The sequence below is a fragment of the Octopus sinensis genome, linkage group LG9, assembly GCF_006345805.1.
Source record: "Octopus sinensis linkage group LG9, ASM634580v1, whole genome shotgun sequence".
NCBI lineage: Eukaryota > Metazoa > Mollusca > Cephalopoda > Octopoda > Octopodidae > Octopus > Octopus sinensis.
In genome coordinates this window covers 85,934,830-85,953,168 of record NC_043005.1, presented here as the reverse complement: position 1 = coordinate 85,953,168, position 18,339 = coordinate 85,934,830, and the positions used below count along the sequence as shown (strand labels likewise).

At 37.2% G+C, this 18,339-nt stretch overlaps 1 long non-coding RNA gene across 1 annotated transcript; it reads left to right on the top strand.

The window, feature by feature from the left end:
* Positions 1-356: 356 nt before the first annotated feature.
* Positions 357-17,144, top strand: LOC118764717. The gene is made up of 3 exons (XR_005000522.1): positions 357-369; positions 1,375-1,381; positions 17,050-17,144. It is a non-coding gene; the product is annotated as an uncharacterized LOC118764717 (long non-coding RNA).
* The last annotated feature ends 1,195 nt before the right edge of the window (positions 17,145-18,339 follow it).

Below are 18,339 nucleotides of genomic sequence, written 5' to 3'. Positions count from 1 at the left end.
ACTTCATCAATCACTATTATTAAGCGCCAATTTACAAGCCAGAAAGGAACACGGTGCACAATTAAAATGATGAAAATGTTGTAGAAGCAAGAACGCAATGTTCGAGAAGCGAACAAACGAATACACACAAATAAATATATAAATTATAGAGAAAAGGGCATATATCCGCGTCGCTCTTCTTTACTACCAGCAGAACTAAACTAAAATAGAAAATTTGAGAACAGCAAAGACTAACAACCAATATTGGATTGGTCATTTATTAACCTAGCCTCCAGTGGACAGAGAATAAAGTGGACTTCAACGAAGTATGATCTCAAATTACAAGGAGCATCGAGTTGAATATTTATGTATGTGCGTGTACGTACGTACGTGCGTGCGTACGCATGTACGTATGTATGCAATATATTATAGTGTTTCAGTCATTAGACTGTGGCCATACTGGGACACTTCGTTGAAGAAGTTGTAGTCGAATGATTGGACCACACTACTTTACTTTTCTTTTTAATTCAGGTACTTATTTTATCGGTTTCTTTTGGAAACCTGCTAAGCAACTGGGATGTAAACACACCAACACCGGTTGTAGTCGATGGTGGGGGACAAACACAGACACAACCACACTCACACACACACACACATACTCATATATGTTTATGTGTGCGTGTGTATGTATGTATATGTGTATGTATGTATGTATATTATGACAGGCTTCTTTCAGTTTCTGCTTTTCAAATCTGCTTACAGGGTTTTGCTCAGCCTGAGTTTATAACAGGAGTCACTGACCGAAGGTGCCACGCAGGGTTACTGCACCCCAAATCATGTGCTTCGTAACAAAGCTTCTTACCACACAGCCATGCTGTATATGCGTATGTGTGTGTGTGCGCATGCTCATAACTCAATAATTCTCTATTATGTGGAGCTAAAAGACTTGCGATTTAAGCGTCTCCAAGAGATCTACAGGAATACGATAAGATGTTAGTCGGGTTACTGATCAGATGTTCTCATTAACGTGGGTTATAACCTCAAACTATCTTCGCAACAAGTTGTTTTAATCTAGAATTCTCTTATGTGAATTGAATAAATAATTAAAGAAATCACATTAGTAATTCTGAAATAAAAATAATTACATTAAAATTCGGAATTTTTATTTTATCTCCAACGATTCTCATTGTCCATTTCAATCAGTGTACACTCAAATCGAATTACAACTTTCTAACAAAGAAGTACATTTCCTATAATATTTAATGGTCCAAATGATCATAAAACTATTAGCAGATGTTCGTTGGTGACACCTATTATTTGTACGCAGGAGACTGGTGTTCATCTGAGGAGGACATTTTATAGATACGTCTGGCATTTATTGCATGAGTGGTGGAGACAACACGTTTAGAACTTCTAGTATTTCAATCGCGTATTCTAAAGCATTGTTTTAACAGACGAATGTATTGTCGTAATTGTTTCTACGACGCCATGCACTTATTTTAAAGCGAATATATGCATCGGCTTCTTAGAAACTTAGTAAAGTTTAGTAAAGTTTAGTAAAGTTTTTATTGATAGGTAGATAGACGGATTGACAAAAGCACAGAGAAAGAGACATAGAATTGATAGAGGGAGAGAGGTGGAGAGAAACAGAAACAGACAGACAGGCAGACAGACAAATATATGTATAAATAGAAAGATAGATAGATAGATAGATAGATAGATAGATAGATAGATAGATAGATAGATAGATAGAAATGCTGAAATTGTAGTTTGGTCCTAGTTCTAACCTCTTTAAGAAGAAGTATAATAAACCTATTTATTGATAGTGAGAGAGATAGAGAAACAGAGAGAGAGGGAGAGAGAGATAGTTTGATAACCACCTTTCTATCAATAATGTATGTGTGTGTGTGTGTGTGTGTGTGTATGTATGATATAATGAAAGAAATTGTTAAATCATTGTATACAGCATTCAAATGCATTACAACTAAGAAAAAATGGCCATCGGGTGTTCTGTTGACGGATTTCAAGAAGCATGGAAGTTTTGAAGTATATAGTGTCTCAACAGGTAACAACTGATGCGGGTAGTTTATTCCATGCTTCAGCAATTTTGAGCGTTAAGAAATGAATCCGAAACTCATAGGTGCTATGTTGTTTTTTTTTATTTTATAAGCATGTTCACGAGTATTTGTCATATGGAATTCAAAAAGGTACCCAAGGTTGTTGTTGGAAAGATGGTGGATAATCCTGTGGGTGTCAACCAAATCAGTTGCCAGACGTCTGAGCTTCAATGTATCCATGCCCAGGGAAGCAAGGCGTTCAGAGTATGGTAGATGCCTGTGATGGCAGGTTTTCGTTTTGTTGCATGCTACTGAACAGTTTCCGGGATACTTATATGCTGAGCAAGATAGGGTTTCCAGCCTGGTGATGCAAATTCCAAGTGTGGGCGTACCATTGTCGCACGCAATTTTAAAATAGTAGCACCCACTTATTCTTTGTAAGCTTAGTACTTATTTTATCGGTCTTTTTCGCCGAACCGCTAAGTTACGGGGATGTAATCACACCAGCATCTGTTGTCAAGCGATGTTGGGGGACAAACATACATACAAACACACATACATACATACATACATACATATATACATACACATATATATATATATACATATACCCGACGGGCTTCTTTCAGTTTCCGTCTACCAAATCCACTCACAAGGCTTTTGTCGGGCCGAGGCTATAGTAGAACACACTTGCCCAATTTGCCAGGGATTGCGACTGAACCCGGAACCATGTGGTTGGTAAGCAAGCAACTTACCACACTGCCACTCCTACGCCTATAAATATGTATTCTTTAACAAGCATAGTATTGACAGTGTGTTCAAAGTTTAGGCCACCGAATCAGAATTGTTTCCGAACCCATCATGCGCAGCTAAATATCTTGAAGAAAATGCTAAACATGAGCCGAAATACTGTTTGCACCTTATTTTCCTTAATGTTTATTGTCTTTTCTAGTTTTATACGATCTTAATTATTAGTAATAACTAATTTCAAAACTATTTAAATTCAAAATTAATGAGATTCAGCAATAAATAGTTCCAGCAACAACATAATTATCCTTAAATGGGGCCAGTTTAATCTATTTGCGCGCCGCGTGGTCACCTGAAACATTTGACAACAGCTGGTATTTGCAACCAGTTGTAAACATTTCAATTCATACGCGTTATAAATGTTATATTTGACAATAATATGTACAACAATACAACACTTTGATCTTAGTCGAAAGGCTGAAATGTGATACGTGCAAGGAGATTCAGAGATAATTAGTAGCGTTTTTATTTATTAATTAGCGAATATAATGAATAGTGGCAAATAATTTTGTGCGAAGTGTATCGGTTTTTCAGTTCAACCGACAATGTATCCGGATATACAAACATATGCACAATATAAACACACACACGTACACACACACATAAATACAAACATACACGTACACATGCATACCTGCAAACACATATATATTACAACATGATTATGGTGCATGCAAAGTGTGTATGCGTGCGCGCGAGTAAAAACACTCCACCAAACTAGTGGAAGTTGTGATATTCATTCTTCCGCAAGTCATCATCATCATCATCATTTTTACCATCATCATCGTTAATTTGCTTGAAATTTATCGCAAACATTAGCAAGCTTACTACTTGAGATCGTCCATTTTCTCTTTGTCGTAATGAGATGATCTGGTTTTAAAGCCAACGTGTCTCTAATCATTTCTTGTACGTGACATCTTTCTTCAAAGGCTCGACATTTCGGTGGTTTATCCCAAAATGCCTCGAGTTAACCCACACTTCAGGTACCCTCAAGACATCATTCTTTTACCACACCATATAACATATGATCACATGTTTTATGGCGATATTAATTCATATTTATCTTTCTCCTTCTTTCTCTCTCTCCCTCGCTCTGTCTCTATTTCCTTCTCTCTCTCTCTCTATTTCTCCGTCTCTCTCTCCTTCTCTGTTTCTCCCTCTCTCATCCTCTCTCCCTCCCCCCCTCCCCCTCTCTCTCTCTTTCCTGATACTTTTGTTTACACCGATGATAACTCGAAATATTGGTTGCGACTTCTGGCACAAAGCCAGCAATTTCGGTGGTAGGGCCCAGTCGATTATATCGACACCAGTGTTCAACGGTAATTATTTTATAAACTGCAAAATGATGAAAGGCAAAGTCGACCTCGGCACAATTTAGACTCAGAACGTAAAGACGGGCGGAATGCCGCTAAGCATTTCGTCCGGTGTGCTAACGTCCTGTCAACTCGTCGCGTAAGAGAACTGGAAATACTAAGAAAATTATGATATTAGACACATTACATACAATGCCAGTTGCCTCATGTCTCTTCAGCATGAAAATAAATTTAAATAGGCGTTGGTGATTGAATGATGTTTGAGTTAAACTTCGACATACATTTAAGAAATCCGGTTACCTTGATTAAATGATACGGAGAGCCCCATAGTATATTCGGCATTTTGTGACATCAATAAAACGTACCATGGAAGAATTTCAGCACAGGAAACTATATAAGTGAACATATATAGAATATTGTTGCTGTTGAGTATAATAAGCTCCATCTAAGAGAATAAGGTCTCGCACGGGCACCCCAACGGACCCAGGCAGAAGAGGCCCTTCAGGTATTTAGCAACTCATCTAACTGAACATAGTTTGCCAGAAATCCTGCGTGCTGATAACAGCTGTGCTACTAGCAGTCATAGCACCAAACCCATGCAGGTATGGAGGACGTGAGAATGGGGCAGAAAACCATGTGTTCTATAATACTATTCATTGCACAGGGTTTTCAGCAAATCAAGACGCCAGCCCCAACAACACCACATTTTCTTGGTAAGTTCTGTGTCGATAGGGAAAGAAGAAACAGAGATAGGTAGAGAGAGGATGCTACTGGAAGTCTTCACTTTGAACCCTAAGCCACGCGTGACTTCGTAGTTAAGGTTTCGATTCCCGGTGACGCGTTGTCTCCTTGAGCAAAACACTAAATTTCACATTTTTTCCAATCTACTCACCTGGATAAGATGAGCTGTACCTGTATATCAAAAGGGGCCAGCATTATCAGATCCTGTGTCACGGTGAATATCACTGAAAACTACGTTAAAAGTACGCGTGCCTTTGGATTACTCAGCCACTTGTATGTCAATGTCACGAGCAGGTTGTTTCGTTGATCGGATCAACTGTAATACTTATCATCGTAATTGACGGAGCACCTGTACTTTGGAACCTGCGCACCGGCGGATATAGGGCGGTGATGGGTTTCTTCTTTTTTTTTGTTTCTTTTTTACCTTTGCTTTGTTGGACCTTCATTTTTCGAAATGACGACGGAATCCAGTAAGAAGTGCCAATATACTGGAATAGAATGTAAAACTAGAGCCAAAGGTATAGATATGGAATTCATGCAGTAATGGTGATGCGATACAGGGAGCACAGAGCTGTAGGTTGTGTTATATCGGTTGTTCAAAGACCTGTCAGGAACATACGATGTGTTGCACATTGAGTAAACCTGCTTTAGGCGCCCTCCACTTACACTCCGCGCTATCTATCTATCTATCTATCAATCAATCAGTCAATCTATCTATCTATCTATCTATCTATCTATCTATCTATCTATCTATCTATCTATCTGTCTATCTATCTATCTATCTATCTATCTATCTATCTATCTATCTATCTGTCTATCTATCTATCTATCTATCTATCTATCTATCTATCTATCTATCTATCTATCTATCTATCTGTCCAGTTATCTTTCTTTCTATCTATCTATCTATCTATCTGTCATTTAAAGATAAAGTCTCTTTAGAATCATTTTACATTGACAGAGCAATCGTAACAACGAATAACGAAAAACCACTGCATACACACACCCACACGCACAAACACACACACACACACACACATCACCACACTACCACACCACCACCACCACTACAACCCACCCTCACTCCCTACACAAAAACACATACAACACCGATTTATATTTTTCCTCACCACATGATCAACTCGACGAGTTTTCATTTTACAACAGCAATGTTAGAAATAAATAATTTATTTTTTGACTTTTCTAACTTCTAAATAAATACCGAATTTCAAGTTATTATTTTTTTCTTTTCATTTTTCTTTTTTCTCTCTTAGTTTCCATCCTACCTTTATCAAGATATTAAGCACTGGTGAACTAATTATGGCTTAGGTGTCAAATAAATTAGCGTTGTAAAATTCTATTAATAAAAGACATTAGATAATATTTGTCATCACGTCAAACATAATTTGTGAACATCCTGGTGAAAATCATTGCTGTTTATCTGATTCGATTTTCTTTTTCTTTGGAATTTTTACAGAATTCTTCTAACTTTCTTGTTGGTGTTGCTGTCGCTGTTGTTGTTGTTGCTGTTGTTGTATTAGATTTTGGAGCAGAGTGACGATCAACGCGTAAACAACTCTACCTAGCAAGACAATGAGTGAACCGTTTGATAGACAATAAAAACTACAGCAACCTCGAATTTATGTAAATTCATTTTACATTCTGTATGCATTGTTATTGTTTGTTGAGAATGTTGTTTCAGTTGTTCGTGTAACTGTTTATTATGATTACAATTCATTCAGTTTGCGTGGAAATAGCGAAATGGGATATGTGTATGTGCAAGTTGTTTATATGTGTGTGTATGAATTTATATATTTGAGCATGGGTTTATATATGCATATGTATATGCATATATATAAAGTTAGTGAGACAGAGTGAGGGAGACACAGAGAGTGAGGAAGAGAGAGTAAAAGAAGAGAGTAGGAGAAAGAGTGAGAGACAGAGGGAGGATTAGCAAATGCATTTGAAACAAAGTTACAAACCAAGAAAATCTCTTAATGAATCACATGCAGAGCTACGTGTAAAATATTCCTTTGCTTTATATACATATATACATATATATATATATATATATATATACAAACACATATATATATACACATATATGTACATATATATGTATATATACATATATATATATGCATATATATATATATATTTGACTTATTATGTATATATACATATATATATACATATATATATACATGAAAATATATATACAAGTATATATATACTTACAAATATATATATATATATATATATATATAATATATGTATACATATCATATATGTATACATATCATATATATATATATGTGTGTGTGTGTGTGTGTGTGTGTGTGTGTGTGTGTGTGTGTTAGATAGATATATGAGTAGCCCTAAATGCTCGAGAAAAACCAATTCCACTTTCGAAATTTGCATCCGAGAGAGAATGTTGCCGATAAATATTAACAAAAATATATAATTTTGTTGTATTCTCCAACTTTTATATCTACAAATCACTTTCCCTCTATCTTACACCATCAATCCTCTCTCTGTTATTCACAATTTTTATCGCTCGCTTCTATATATTCTACATGCTTCAATCATTAGAGTGTGGCCATGCTGGGGCACCGCTTTTAAGTATTTTAGTTGAATGAATCGACTTCAGTACATATTTCTTTTAAACTGGGTATTCATTCTGTAGCTCCTTTTACCTAACCGCTATGATACTTCGACGTAAATAAATCAACACCGGTTATGAACCAGTGGTTGGCAGACACAGACACACACACACAAAAAAAACATATACGGGCTTCTTCTCAGCTTCCGTCTACCAAATCCAGCAGCAAAGCTACGCTCGGCCCGACGCTATAGAGTGCCCAGGGTGCCACTTACTGGGACTGAACCAGGAACCATGTACTTGAGAAGCCAGCTTCTTATCACGCAGCCACACCTGCGCCCACACCTGCGCCTATACGTGTGTGTGTAAGTTGCATGCGTGAGTGCGTGTGTGGGTGTATGAGCGTGTGTGTGATTGTGTGTGTGTGTGTGTGTGTGTGTGTGTGGTGTGTCTGTTTGTGTGCCTGTGTTTGCGTGTGCAGACAGTTTGTCGTTGTTATTGTTTGTTCTATGATTTCTAAGGTTATGCGGTGTATTGTAAGTTGTTATTATTTGTCTCGTTTTGAAATATCAGCATCATTATCATTATCCGCTAATGCCATCATCGTTATCATCATCATCATCATCATTATCATCATGATCAGCATCACCATCATGATCATCGTCATTATCATCATCATCGTCATCATCATCATCATCATCATCATTACCATCATCATTACCATCATTATGATCATCATGATCATCATCATCATCACCATCATCATCAACATCATTATGTTCATTATCGCCATCATCATCATCATCCCCATCATCATTACCATTATCATCATTGCTATCACCATCATCATCACCATTATCATCACATTCGTCATCATCATCACATTCATCATCATCATCATCATCATCATCACCATCACCATCACCACCACCACCATCATCATCATCATCATCATCATCATCATCATCATCATCATCATCATCATCATCATCATCATCATCATGTTCATCATTTTCACAACGTCCACCATTTCTATTTCAATAAATAACCACAAAATTATAATGTTCTGTTCATTCTTAAATATATCGATTTATAATATCAGAACAATAATAACAGTAATATCTTATTTTTAAGAGAAAAATTCTAACAATTAGGATGCAACTGAAATTATTAATAATATATTCAAATCTAGAGACGAGACAGCTAATTTTGCAAGAGGTTAACTGGGACTCCGTCGGCTGCGACGACGAGTGTTCCGGTTGATTCGATGAACATATCAGCCCTTCGTGAAATTAACGAGCAAGTGGCTAAGTATTGCACAGACACACATCAAAGAGACTCAGCGTGACTCAGAATGTGACAAAGCTGGCCCCTTCGAATTACAGGTACTACTCATTTTTGTCAACTGAGTTGACTGGACCAACGTGAAATCAAGTGTCTTGCTCAAGGACACAACGCGCAACCCTGTATGAACCCACAACGATCGTTAGCCGAAAATCCTAACCATTGAGTCACTTGACTTCTCTATATTTCTAGTATGCGTTCTCTATGGCGATGAGCAAATCAAGGGATTTTGTCAATGCAGCTCCCTTTCTTTAATATCTCTCACTACTTCTCTTATAAAAAAGGATTTCTTCTGCTTTCAATGTCAGTATTCTGATTATTTTGATATGAAGATTTAATATCTCAGTATACTCACCATTTCATTATTTACATTCGACGGATATTTGTCCTCACCTTGTTTGGTGTTAACACATTTCGGCTGATATACCCTGTAGCATTCATCAGGTGTCTTGGGGAAATTTCGAACCTGGGTTCTCATTCCTAAGGTATTTTTCGATGTTATTATTATTATCATTATCACTGTTATAATTATCATTCAGATCACTGCCTAGAATCGAACTCGGAATCTTGAGGTTAGTAGCGTGGGCTCTTAACCACAAGGCCACATGCCCGACTATCATGGTTACTGGACCATCATCCCTTTGGTCCCATGAAAGAGGGTTTGAGAGGTAAACATTATTCCAGTGATGATGAAGGGAAAACTGTAGTGAAGAAGTGGCTCAAAGAACAGTCAACAGAATTTTACGGAGCAGGGATACATGCTCTCATTCGAAGGTGGAACATTGCTATTTAGAGAAACAGTGACTATGTTGATCCACAGAGGACCAGCTTCATTTTGATGTATGATACATGTTCCTGTGTAGGTAATTATCCATATCCTAATGGCATTGCTTTTTCACTGACCCTTGTATATATTGATAAATGCATTATATAATGGTGGACTCTTCTCCTTCGAAGATTACGTTTTAAGATTCTGCCTTTGGTGAACAAACTACACAAATGGTTTGTTTATGGTGATCAAATGTTAGTGCCGTAACTCAGCTCACTCTCTCTATCCGATCGACGTTGCCTGAACGGGTGCGCTGTGTGCCACTTCATATGGTGTCGAAGTAATTGCAGAGCGACGTTAGATAAAGTGTTTTGCTCAAGAACACAACGCACCACACCGTCTAGGACCTGAAAGCACGATCTGGCGATTGTGAGCGCAACACGCTAACCACCAGGCCACACGCTTTTGCTCTTTTTGCATTTAACATTAATAAAAAAAAGAATAAATCGTATGTATATGTGTACATATACGTGTATATGTATATATATATATATATATATATATATATATATATATATATATATATATATATATATATATATGTCTATATAATATATATATATATATATATATATATATATATATATATATATATATATATATATTATATATATAGACATATATATATATATATATACCAGCGCGCACGCTAGCACTGACCGCTTCCCAGCATCTACAGCTACATCCACTCACCTACGCATGCACAAACGCACACACGCACACGTCAAGGTCACCATCCCCCTTCTACACGCACATACACGCCCTCACATACACAGCGCACGCGCACCTTTGTTTTGGGAACTCTAATACTTTATTATCTCCCCTTCTTCCTAGATCTTCTGTGTGATCCCTCTGTGCGTCATTCGCTATGATAGATCGCTAGCCACTAATCCTTTTCTGTTTTCTCTCCCCGTTAATATCCGTGTTCCTTTCTGTTGAAGAGCGTCGGCTCGAAACGTAAAATACCTTCTCACTTCCCTAGCTTTAAACTAACACATGTGTTTGTTGTTTACACACCCGTTTTCGTCTTTTTTTTTTTTGCGAATTCTCACTATATATATACACACTAACGAAAAGAAATAAGATGAAAAATCACAGAATACTTGTTTTAAAAGACTAAAGAATATATTAGACTCATAATAGTAAAACTATTATACAATACTGTACAAAATAAGATTATTTTCTTCCAACATAATACACACACTCGCGCGCACACACACACACATATATACATACTTACATGTATATATGTATGTATATCATTCACATGTATATGTATATATATATGTCTGTGCATGAATACATACACGTATGTGTTTGCATATGTATGTATTATTTCCATATTATAAATATATTAAGGAAACTTGACATTTCTGTTCAAACATTACCAAATCTGATGCTAATACCTCAATATCGCAGACTTTTACTTCTGAATGTGTATTCGAAAATATTAAATTTCCCTAAAGTGATTGCGGTAAAAATTCACACAACTCTTGTATCAGTGAATAAAATTGGAGAATCGACAAACAACCAACCCGTTTCTCTGGTTCAGATTACTCTTGAGGGAAACACGGTTGGTGTTGCAATGTAATTATATTTCCATATATGAAATTTAATATTTTAAATCAGGTAAAGCATAAGGTGTGTGTACACAATAGTGAAATTAATTGCGTGCATTCTTCCAAATTTTATTATATAGTTGATTTAATATATTATACGTATGGCGAGTTAATTTGTGTATACAGAAATATGCTGGAATAAAATAGTCCCGTAGTATTTATTTTTATTCCTGTATTCTTCATTCAATACATCGCCAGCGTGATATTTCATCCCTCCGGAGTCAACAAAATAGTTATGCTTTATATATTGAAGTTTATTCAATCAGCTATAATTCATAATTCTTCAGAAATTGTCCTTGTATCTAGTTTATCGCATTCAGTGTTATATTATTATCAGAACAAATGTAAACATAGAGGCACAGGCATGGCTGTGTGGATAAGAAGCTTGCTTCTCAACTGTGTAATCTTGAGTTCAATTCCGCCGTGCAGCACCTTCTGCTTCAGCCCCTGGCAGACCAAAGTCTGGTGAGCGGATTTAATAGACGGAAGCTGAAAGAAGCGTGCACTATATATATATATATATATATATATATATATAAGTGTGTGTCTCTGTATTTGTATCCCGACACCGGTTGATAACCGGTGCCGGTATGTTTACATCCCTGTAACTTAGCTCTTGAACGAAAGTTCGATAAACTTTAAAAGATAACAACAATAGGACTGAACCTTTTGAAAGAGCCATCTCAGTTTTCTCGAAACAAGTACACATCTATATGACACACTCACCGAGAGAATCGCAGCGTGGTAGCTCCACCTAGTGGAAATAATACATTTATATCCCTTGAATCAATTTACATAAAGTATCAACAGGATAATGTAGTGCTAGACATCTTTCATATGGAATGGTCATGGCTGGAATAGGTTGATACAATCTAGCCTGAAATGGGCTTCAAACGCTAAAACTACTCAAGTGGATCAACGAAATTTAGGGGCAACATCATAACCTGGTATAATGCATCTTTATCTAACTCTGCGCTATTCACGTTTAACTTTCTATGGCACATTTCTTCTTCTACATGGAAATAAATACCACGTAACAGAATGGTACAGGGATGAAAGAAGGGGCAAAACTATAACTGGCGAGCTGGTGGAATCGTTAGCAGGCCGGGTGAAATGCTTAGCGGTGTTTTGTCTGTCGTTACGTTCTGAGTTCAAATTCCGCCGAGGTCAACTTTGCTTTTCATCTTTTCGCGTTCAATAAATTAAGTACCAGTTATGTCCTGGGGTCGATGTAATCGACTTAATCCGTTTGTCTGTCCTTGTTTGTCCCCTCTATGTGCAGCCCCTTGTGGGCAGTAAAGAAATAGGTATTTCGTCTGCCGTTATGTTCTGAGTCAACTTTGCCTTTCATCCTCTCGGGGTCGATTAAATAGGTACCAGTTACGCACTGGGGTCGATGTAATAGACTTAATTTCTTTGTATTTCCTCGTTTGTTCTGTGTATGTTTATCCCCCTGTGGGCAATAAAAATATATTAATTTGGTTCATGTAATGCATATTCCTTACTATTCACGTGATCATGTGATAGACCAGACTATCTGATGATGGTACACATCACTGGTAGCAATGCACTTTGCATCATTTTAGTTTTCGAACATTCCCACTAATCGGGAGGCTAATCCGTTGCAGGGTTTAACTACTTACAAATGAGTGAACTGGAGAAACGTAAAATGAAATGTTTTGCTCGAAAACACAACACAATCTAGCGATCGTGGTGCAGCATCTTATCCAACAGAGCCACACACCTTCACTATATTAATATTAAATGTTAGAAGAGTTCACGCTTATTCACATATTTCTTCGCAAATAAATATTTTATTTGTGTATTGAAATATCTCGTCAGCTCATACAGGCTAAACATTGAAATCATAAGTTTGCTAATTATAAGCTTACATATCATATCTTGTTGTGTCTAGGGACGATAATTATGACAATAAAAATTGATATAAAGATACACGCACTGGTTAAACACCACTTATTTATTTTACCAATTATGCAACGGTTTATTTTTCATAATCAGTCGGTTGTTAGTTATCTGTGAGAAGCCTTCCGTCGTTATTCGTTACCTCATCAACGATATGCCCTCACTCTCCAAGAAAACAAACAAGCATTTGATTATTAAACAAACTATTCGGTAGTTAGTAAAATAAAGTGGTATTGAACTGGTGTGTGTATTTATTTTAATTTTCATTGACATAATGACTCACCCAATGCACAAGATTTGTTTCATTAGACGAATTCACGTTAAGAATCTTTCAAACCAACTACAAAATCTCACTTACCAAGGAATCTGAAACGTAACACTTATTGTAGTAGCCTTGTGTCTTTGAGTTGTGTTGTTGTTTTGTTTGTGTGCTGAGAATCCGTGATACAATATTGTTTCATTGATAAGTACATTGTTTGATTTTTGGTGCTGTTGAACTAAGGAAATATATCGAATTTTTATATGCCATCTTGTCAATGATTATGAAATAGTGAAAGGTGGCATCGAGTGCAAACAAGTATGTGTTGAGAGACATAGTGACAGGTATCTAATTAGCGGACAAACCAAAAAATTTAATCCGAAGTGTATATGAGAACTAGAGAGAAAGGTGAGGTGGATGGCCATTGCATGATAAAAGAGAATGCTCGAAAAAAGCGTGCAACACCATAATTTCTGTACACGCTTTCAATTTCACTGAATGACATTTATATTAGCGTTATTTAAGTATAAAACAAAACAGAATCCATTCTAAGAAGGCGCTTTCAGTCCGATTAATTCAGATTTAGTGAGAAATGATAAGCAACATATAGATTCTCTATATAATAGCTGATATAAATGTTGTTAGGTTGACTTTGATTGGTTGGTTGGTTGGTTGGTTGATACTCTAATACGTTTTACACGATAAGGGCGGCGAGCTGGCAGAAACGTTAGCACGCCGGGCGAAATGCTTTGTGGTATTTCGTTTGCCGCTACGTTCTGAGTTCAAATTTCGCCGAGGTCGACTTTGCCTTTCATCATTTCGGGGTCGATTAAATAAGTACCAGTTACGCACTGGGGTCGATGTAATCGACTTAATCCATTTGTCTGTCCTTGTTTGTCCTCTCTGTGTTTATCCCCTTGTGGATAATAAAGAAATATATTACGTTTTACACGATATGGGGGAGAGTTGGAGTGAGAAAGAGAGAGCGAGAAAGACAGAGAGTGAGAGTAAGATAGAGATACAGAGAGAATTAACAAAAGTTTAATTCCCAACCACATGACTCTGGGTTCGACTCCACTGCGTGGAAGCTTGGGCTACTGTCCCCAACTATAGCCTCGGGCTGACCTACCCCTTGTGAGTGGATTTGGTGGACGGAAACTGAACTGAAAGAATCCTCTTGTATGTGTGTGTGTGTGTGTGTGTCATTGTATACGTGTTTATCCCCCCACCGCCGCGTGAAAACCGGTGGTGGTGTGTTTACATCCCCACAAGTGAGCAGTTTGACAAAGGAAACCAATAGAGCAAGTACCAGAGTAATTTTTTTTTTAATAAGCACTGGGTTTGTTTCGTTCCAACTAAAAATTCTTCCATGTTGTGCCCCAGCATGACCGGAGTCTAATGACAGAAATATGTACAAGATAAAAAAATAAAAATTGAGACAGAAAGAGTGAAGAGAAATGATTAAAGAATCATAGATATGATGAAGACTAAAAGTCCGACGAAAATTAAACAGAAATAAGACTAAAGATGCTTTTTCGTTTCGAAATGGGGAAACCATGGATTCCACGCCAAAAAGAACAACATTAGTCCAACACAAAACTAGACACATATGTCATAAGATTTATAACATAGGTTATAGGATTTGTAACATATCTTATATGATTTTTAATATATCGTATATGATTTATAATATATATTTCTTAACTACTCACAAGCGGCTAAACATAGAGGGAACAAACAAGGACAGACAAATGGATTAAGTCGATTATATCGACCCAGTACGAAACTAGTACTTTATTTATTGACCCCGAAAGGATGAAAGGCAAAGTCTATCTCGGCGGAATTTGAACTCAGAACGTAAAGATAGAAGAAATACCCATTTCTTTATTACCCACAAGGGGCTAAACACATAGGGAACAAACACGGACAGACAAAGGAATTAAGTCGATTACATCGACCCAGTACGAAACTAGTACTTTATTTATTGACCCCGAAAGGATGAAAGGCAAAGTCGACCTCGGCGGAATTTGAACTCACAACATAACGGCAGACGAAATACCGCAAAGCATTTCGCCCGGCGTGCTAACGTTTCTGCCATCTCGCCGCCTTAATATGATTTATAATATAAATACTCAAATTGGGCAAGGTTGGAACTGATTTCATCATCTACAGCAGTGGCTTTTCAACCATTTTTTACTTAGGAACCGCCGTGGATTTTTATTTTTCTCAAATGGACCCTCCGAGCCATTCGATGTTTAGAAAAACCCCACATGTTCTTTGAATTAAGTATTATTAAGAATTGTATTCCAACAAATTATTAAATTATTTTGCATGGCCTAGAAGTATAAGCAATCTTTTGCTCATAAATTTTAACAAAATAATCTTATAGGGACCCCCAAAGTTCACATGGAACTTGTTGCGAAACACTAATTTACCAGACTGGTATTTATCTAAGAAGAATTTTCAAACAAATTACTTCAACGATGTTTGAATTGTGAACGTAAAGAACGCTAAATGTTGCAAAGCACATTTTCCGTCACTCTACAGATTCTGCCAAACACTTCGACTGATTATAAAAGGCGACATTTATGAAATTAGGTTGTTTTCAAACCGTTATACACTTCTATACAACATAACGTTTTGATCAACAGACTTCTAACAAAGTTGACAAATTTTCCAGACACTTAACAAACACAATACTTTTTTTTTATATATATTTTTCACTCAAAACCGTCTAACATTATTCGAAGTTATATCTAGGTTATTTGTAATTTTCTGGATGACTGCTTAAGTTTCGATTACGTTATTACCTCTCACTTTCTTCCGCTATCTCTTCTCTCAAACTCCCTCTCTTACCTCTTTTTTTCCTTCTTTTTTCTACCTACTTCACTCTCTCTCTCTCCCGTACACACACACACACATATACATATTTGTCCTTTTCACCTAATTGACCATGTAGACAATATTGATGACCATCATAACTTCGAGGCATTTTAAATGAAAACGTTTTATCCATCTATACATTAACCTGTTACCGAATTCTTTGTTATTGTTGCCGTTGTTGTTATTGTTGTTACTTTATAATCACAAGTAGGACACGATCGATTCCAAATATGACTATCCCGTCAGTTCTTTCACGAATGATGCACACGAAGAAAAAATAATAATACACAACATTCACTGTAAATAGCAGGAGTCAAAACAACCAATTATAATATTTCTCCTTAATACGTTCCGTGTGTCTTATGGAAATATATCCGCCTTAAAGTAGATTAGTGTTTTCACGTTCAAATCTACCTGAATCTCTTTCAATTTATATTTTGTTTCAGTCATTTGACTGCATGCTGGGGCATCACCTTGAAGAATTTTAGCCAAATGCATCGACTGCAGTACTTGATTAATTTTTTTAAAACCTGGTACTTATTCCATTGATCCCTTTTACCGAACCGAAAGGTTACGGGGACATAAAGATACCAATTCAGTTGTCAAGTAGTGGGAGACAAGCACAAACAAAAAGACACTCACACACACACGCGTGCATATATGTGTGTATATACATATATATATGTACGGTAGGCTTCTTTCAGTTTCCCTCTACAAAATCCACTCACAGGTATTTGATTGGCCTGGCGCCATAGCAGGAGACACTTTGCCTAATGTGCCACACAGTGGGATTGGACCCCGGGGCAACCTTTTTCACATAGCCACGAAAATATGTATATGTGTGTGTGTGTGTGCGTGTGTGTGTGTGTGTGTGTGTGTGTGTGTGTGTGTGTGTGTGTGTGTGTGTGTATGCAGGTCATTGTTTCAAATGTCGCTGTTCACTGTGGATATGACGATTTGTTATTGATTGAAAATACCAGCGTGGGTCTAAGGTGGCGAGCCGACAGAATCGTTACTGCGCCGGAAAAAAAAATGCTAAGCGTCATTTCTTCCGACTTTATGTTCTGAGCTCAAATTCCGCCACGGTCGACTTTGCTTTCATGATTTCGGGGTCGATAAAATAAGTACCGGTTGTGCAATGGGATCGGTGGAATCCACTTGACTCCTTCCCTGAGATAGCTGACATTGTATCAAATATTGAAGCCAATACCAGCGTGGATGTAAGCCGGAGAGATGGCTGAATCGTTACCGCGCCGGATAAAGTGCTTAGCGGCACTTCTATCGGCTTAACGTTCTGAGTTCAAATACCGACGAGTCGAATTTGTCGTAGTTGAGCACAGGGGCCTATGTAATCTACTTGCACCTCATAAATGCTCGCCTTGTGCAAAACTTTGAAACTAATGCCAGCATAGATCCGTCAGCACCCGATTTGCTGAAAGTATTCAGCGAACACTCGCTTCGCTGGAATTATGGGCAAGACATCCGGGCCTTGTTAGATTCGGTGGTCATAGGGATGCTTCTCACTGACGAAACATAAGGAGGACTAAACACCGATTCTCTCAGAATCCTTTGTACTAATGAACTGAGTGTGGAATGAACAGATGTCGTCGTGAAAGAGAATTTGTTTCCCTTTGATAACACACAACAGCGAATCGCATATTCACGTTCGAATGTGACAGAACGAGCCCCAGAATAGGTCAACGACTGAAACAAGCAAAAGATAAAACATAAACCATTATATACAAACGACCTTACGCAAAAAGTAATTTTAGCTTATTTATGGAGACAGTCGGGTGTACTTGTTAGAAGGAGCCCACGGTTATTTCTAGCAAGACCACCAGCCATGCCAGAGATCATTTGATGGCTCCTCTTACATAATCGGTTACATGCAAAAGCAGTAACTAAACATTTCGGAGAATTCCCCTCTATTTATTATTTTTCACGATCATATATGTATACAACTAAGGTGACGAGCAGCCAGAA